Genomic DNA, 6061 nt, shown 5'->3' with positions numbered 1-6061 from the left:
TATATTGTCGCATTGCCAAACAAGCAAAACAAACAAACCAAAAACGCTATACTCAAAGCAGTTGAAATGTTTAATAATATCCCTTTTCACAGCATGACAACTAAAAAGACAAATCTAGGAGAGAATGGGTGGGGACTCCACAAAATACTTGAATGTAAACAACGCAGCAGGCAGCAGCATCCTCCCTGGGGGGTCATTTTGGAAACTTGTGGGGGAGTTTTGGATTTTCCTGTGATGGAATCTTGATCACAAGATTTTTTTTTTTACAAGGTTTTAATATACACTGACATTTTCAGGAATGTAACTAGCCTACAAATGGACAGAAGATTGTACTTTGTTTTTTATAGAATTTTATCAGGGTTGTTCACTGTTTTGGAAAAAACACATGCAGTGTTTGAGACACCGGGTCAGTCTGCATTTGTACCTGTAACATTCTGGTTCTATGTACAGGTGTAAACATCTGGCTCTTTCATATATCTTCAAGTATGGTTGTGGCTGGGCACTTATTGAAATGTATGTGTGTATATATATATATCTTAGAAATTACCTTTTTACTTCTTATAATATAGTTAGGACATCAAATTGAAATTTTAAAGTTACATGTATAAATAGACTATATTATCTATGAATTTATTTCAAAATGAAAAAAGGGGTAAATATTAGCTTTCTACCACTGTGTAACAAATTACTCCAAATTTAGTGGCTTAAACCACACCAATTTCTTCTCTCCCGTTTTGTGGGCAGGGATCCAGCACAATTTCAGCTGGGTCTTCTGCTTAAGATCACACAAGGCTGAAATCAAGGAAGGTGTTTGCTGGCTGTGTCCTCATCTAGAGGGTCAACTAGGAGAAAATCTGTTTCAAGCTCTCTTGGGTTGTTGATGAAATTCAGTCCCCAGTTCTTGTAAAATGAAGTACCTGTTCCCTCATTGGCCATCAGCCTGAGTTGCTCTTAGCGTCTCTAAGCTACCCTCAGGATCTTTGTCAGGTGGCTCCTTTCACAGACCTTCTCACCACATGGCATTTTGTTTGTCCCAGCCAGCAGGATAGCATCCAATAGTTCACCTTCTGCCAAAGGTCAGGCCCACTCAGAACTATATTCTTTTTTATTAACTCACAGTTAATTGCCTAGTAACCTCATCATGGAAGTGACGTCTCATCAGATTCACAGCCCTGGCCACACTCCAGGGGAGGGGATTATAGAGGGTGCATACCTCAGGGAATAAAAATCAACCTGCCCCAGGCTAAAGACAAATGTCTATTATAAAAAATGGGTGCTGGGTCTCCTAGGACTGGGGAAACTTGTGTGCCATGATGGGCCGTTTTCACGTACATTGATCTTACTTAGGCCTCAAAATCACTTCTTGAGGGAGGTATTATTTTTCTGGTGAGGCCCCAGTGTGTATTAGGCTAACTAAAAAAATGCTTAGGGGACTAGTATGGCAGGGTCAAAAAAGAAAGAAGAGAAAAATTTAAGCTTCAAGAAACTCATCCAATGTTTGCAAAATTTAAAAATTTAGGGGGAATAAAGCTTTTATAATGCTAGAATGCATGATTTTTTAGTATTTAACTATTTTTTATTTTTAATTTTAAAATAATGTCACTGCTAAGACCTCTAAATTAATTCATCTTCACCCCACCCTGCTTCCACTTATGAGCTAATATTTATTGAGCACTTCTCATGTACTAGGCACTATTTTAAAGAACTTTATACAAATTAACTCATCCAATCCTAACAAAACCCCAGTGAGGTAAGTAATATTGTCTCCATTTTACAGGTAGGGTGAACAGATCGAGGGGGGTCAAAGTGGGAGTTGGAGCCAGGCAAACATATTCAGAGCCCCTGCTCTCATGCACTTCACTCTGCTGCCTCCTAGGTGAGAAAATTCAGACTCCAGGGGGATTTATCAAGGGTGTCAGGACTTGCCATGGTCAGCCTTTTAGTAAATAAATGGCCGACGAATTTAACCTCTAGCCCCTCCACCTCTAGAGCCTGTGTTCATACACCTGCCCTTTGGAGTGCTCTTACTTTTCTTTTTGTTTTAAATTTTTTGTATTGTGGAGATTATATGTATGTGTATATACATATGTGTGAAAATATATATATATGTATATATTATATGTATATATTTACATATATACACACATATATGTGTATATAATCTGTATATGTATGTATGTATATATGTGTATATAATATATATACATACGTATAACCTCCACACACAAAATTTCCCATTTTTAAGTGTATTCTTTGACATCAGTTACATTCACAGTGTTGTGAAATTGTTAATACTATCTGTTTCCTAAACCTTTTTATAAACTCAAACAAGAGCATTGTACCTATTAAGCAACTACTCCCCAACTTCCCCTCCCCTAGTCCCAGTAACCTCTAATCTACTTCCTGTCTCAATGTATTTTCCTAGTCTAGATATTTCACATACGTGGAATCATATGGTACTTGTCCTTTTTGTGACTGACTTAGTTCGTGTAACATAATGTTTTCAAGGTTCATTCATATGTATCAAAATTCATTCCTTTTTATGATTGAATAGTATTCTGTTATATGGGTTAACAATATTTTGTTTATCCATTCATCTCTTGATGGACACTGGGTTGTTTCCACCTTTTGGCTATTGTGGATAATGCTGCAATGCATATCGGCATACAAGAATCTACTTGAGTCCCTGTTTTCAGTTCTTTGGGTATATACCCAGGAGTGGAAATGCTAAACTGTTTTCTATGTATCTATACAATTTTACATCCCCGCTAGCAACGTATTAGGGTTCCGATTTCTCCACATTCTTGTCCACACTTATTTTTCATTGTTTTGATTATAGCTATCTAATAGATGTAAAATGCTATCCCACAGTAGTTTGGATTTGCATTTGTTTAATGACTAATGATGTTGAACATCTATTCATGTGCTTATTGGCCATTGGCATATCTTCTTTGGAAAAATATCATCTCAAGTCCTTTTCCCATTTTTTAAATGTTAATTTTTTTATGGTGACATTGGTTAACGAAATCTAAGTTTCAGCTGTACACTTTAACAGTAAGGCATATATATATTTACATTGTGTGTTCACCTCCCATAGTTAGATTTCTTTCTGTCACCACATATTTGACTTCCTTTACCCCATCCACCTCCCCCTCCCCCCACTCCCTTCCCTCTGGGAACCACTAGTCTATGGTCCATGTTCATGAGTCTATGTTTGTTTGTCCTGTTCATTTGTTGCTTTTAGGTTTATATCCCACATATAAGTGATATCATGTGATTTTTTTACTTTTTCTGTCTGCCTTATTTCACTTAGTATGATTATCTCAAGCTACATTCATGTTGTTGCAAATGGCAGTATTTCATCTTTTCTTATAGCTGAGTAATATTCCAAGGTATATATGTACCACAGTTTTTTTGGCCAATCATCTATCGTAGGACACTGGTTGCTTCCATGTCCTGGACACCATGAATAATGCTGCTGTGATCATTAATGTGAAAATATCTTTTTAGATAAGGGTTTTCAAGACTTTGGGGTAAATACCCAGTAGAGGGATTGCTGGATCGCATGGTAGATCGATTCTTAGTTTTTGAGGAAACTCCATACTGTTTTCCACAGAGGCTGTACCAATTTTCAGTCCCACCAGCAGTGTATGAGGGTTCCTTTTTCTCTGCATCCTCTCCAACATTTGCTATTACTTGTCCTGTTGATAATAGCTATTCTAACAAGTATGAGATGGTATTTCATTGTGGTTTTGATTTGCATTTCCCTAATACCTAGTGATGTTGAGCATCTTTTCAAATATTTGTTGGCCATTTGTATGTCCTCTGGGGAGAAGTGTCTGTTTAGGTCCTCTGCCCATTTTTTTGATTGGATCATTTGTTTTTTGTTGTTATTGAGTCGTATGAGTTTTTTTTTTTTTTTTTTTTTTTGGTATATTTTGGATCTTAGGCCTTTATCGGAGGTGTTGCTTGCAAATATATTTTCCCATTCAGATGGTTATCACTTTACCATATTGACAGGGTTTTTTTGCTGACCAGAAGCTTTTGAGTTTGATGTAGCCCCATTCATTTATTTTAGCTTTTACTTCCCTTGCCTTTGAGGTCAAATTCATAAAATCCTCTGTAAGGCCAAGGTCCTTGAGTTTTGTTCCTGTATTTTCTTCTGTGCATTTTATTGTTTCAGGTCCTTAATCCATTTTGAGTTAATTTTGGTGTGCTGTGATAGGCAACAATCTAGCTTCATTCTTTTGCAAGTGGCCTTCCATTTTTCACAGAACCATTTATTGAAGAGGCTTCCCTTTCTCCACTGCATGTTTTTGGCTTTTTTGTCGAAAGTTATTTGCCCATATAAATATGGATTTACTTTTGGACTCTCGATTCTGTTCCACTGGTCCGTGTGTCTGTTTTGCTGTCAATACCATGCTGTTTTGATTACTGTCGCTTTGTAGTATAATTTGAAGTCAGGCACGGTGATGCCTCCAGCCTCATTCCTTTTTCTCAGGATGGCTTTGGCAATTCGGGGGCTTTTGTGCTGCCATACAAATCTGATGATTTTTTGTTCCATTTCTTTAAAAAATGCCGATGAGATTTTGATGGGGATTGCATTAAATCTGTATAATGCTTTAGGTAATATTACCATTTAACTATGCTGACTCTTCCAACTCAAGAACGTGAATTCCTTTTCATTTCTTTGTATCTTCTTCAATTTCTTTTAATAAAATCTGGTAGTTTTCATTATACAGGTCCTTCACGTGTTTTGTTAAATTCATTGCTAGGTATTTTATTCTTTCTGTTGTAATTGCATAAGGAATTATTTTTTCCACTTTTTTTCCTGACACTTCATTATTAGAGTATAGGAACGCTATGGATTTGTGAACATTAATTTTGTATCCAGGGCTTTACTGTATTTGCTTATTATTTCTAGTAGTGTTCTTGTGGAGTCTTTAGGGTTTTCTACATGGAGAATCACGTCATCTGCAAATAGTGAAAGTTTGACTCCTTTGTTTCCTATTTGGATGCCTTTTACATCTTTCTCTTACCTGATTGCACTTGCTAGAACCTACAATGTTATATTGAATGCAGTGACGATAGTGGACACCCTTGTCTTATTTCTGATCTTAGAGGGAAGGTTTTTAGTTTTTCACTATAGAGTATAATGTTGGCTGAGGATTTGTCACATATGGCCTTTATTATGTTAAGGTACTTTCCTTCTATTCCGATTTTGTTAAGTGTTTCGATCATAAAGGGATGCTGTCTCTTGTCGAAGGCTTTTTCTGCATCTATTGACATGATCATATGATTCTTATTATTTAATTTGTTTATGTGGTATATCACATTAATCTATTTGCGTATTTTGAACCATCCACTGGGATGAAGCTCACTTGATCGTGGTGTATAATCTTTTGAATATGTTGCTGTATTTGGTTTGCTAGTATCTTAGCTAGGATTTTTGCATCTGTGTTCATGAGAGATATTGGCCTGTAGTTTTTGTGTGTGTGTGTGTGTTATCTTTACCAGGTTTTGGTATCAGAGTAATATTTGCTTCATAAAATGAATTTGAAAGTATTGTCTCCTCTTTGATATTTTGGTAGAATTTGAGGAGAATAGGTATTAAATCTTTTTTGAATGTTTGGTAGAATTCACTGGTGAAGCCATCTGGTCCTGGACTTTTACTTTTTGGTAAGTTTTTGATAATTATTTCAATTTGCATACTGCTGATCAGTACTTTTCCCATTTAATTGGGCTATTGACTTTTTGTTGTTGAGTTGTATGAATTCTTTATGCATTCTGGAGATTGCTTAACTAGGAGTCCCCAATCCCCCTGGGTCTGCAGACCAATACCGGTCCGTGTTCTGTTAGGAATCTGGCCACAGCAGAAGTTGAGGGGCAGATGGGTGAGCAAGGGATACCTCATCTGTAATTGCAGCTGCTCCCTAGCGCTAGCATCACCACCTCAGCTTCACCTCAAATCATCAGGCATTAGATTCTCATAGGAGCACAGGTCTCTGGTGCCGAAAAGTTTGGGAACTGCTGGTTTAACTGAAAATTACTAATCCTCAAT

This window comes from Rousettus aegyptiacus, unplaced genomic scaffold, assembly GCF_014176215.1.
Source record: "Rousettus aegyptiacus isolate mRouAeg1 unplaced genomic scaffold, mRouAeg1.p scaffold_m13_p_4, whole genome shotgun sequence".
In the NCBI taxonomy this organism is placed as follows: Eukaryota; Metazoa; Chordata; class Mammalia; order Chiroptera; family Pteropodidae; genus Rousettus; species Rousettus aegyptiacus.
This window is presented reverse-complemented; position numbering follows the sequence as displayed.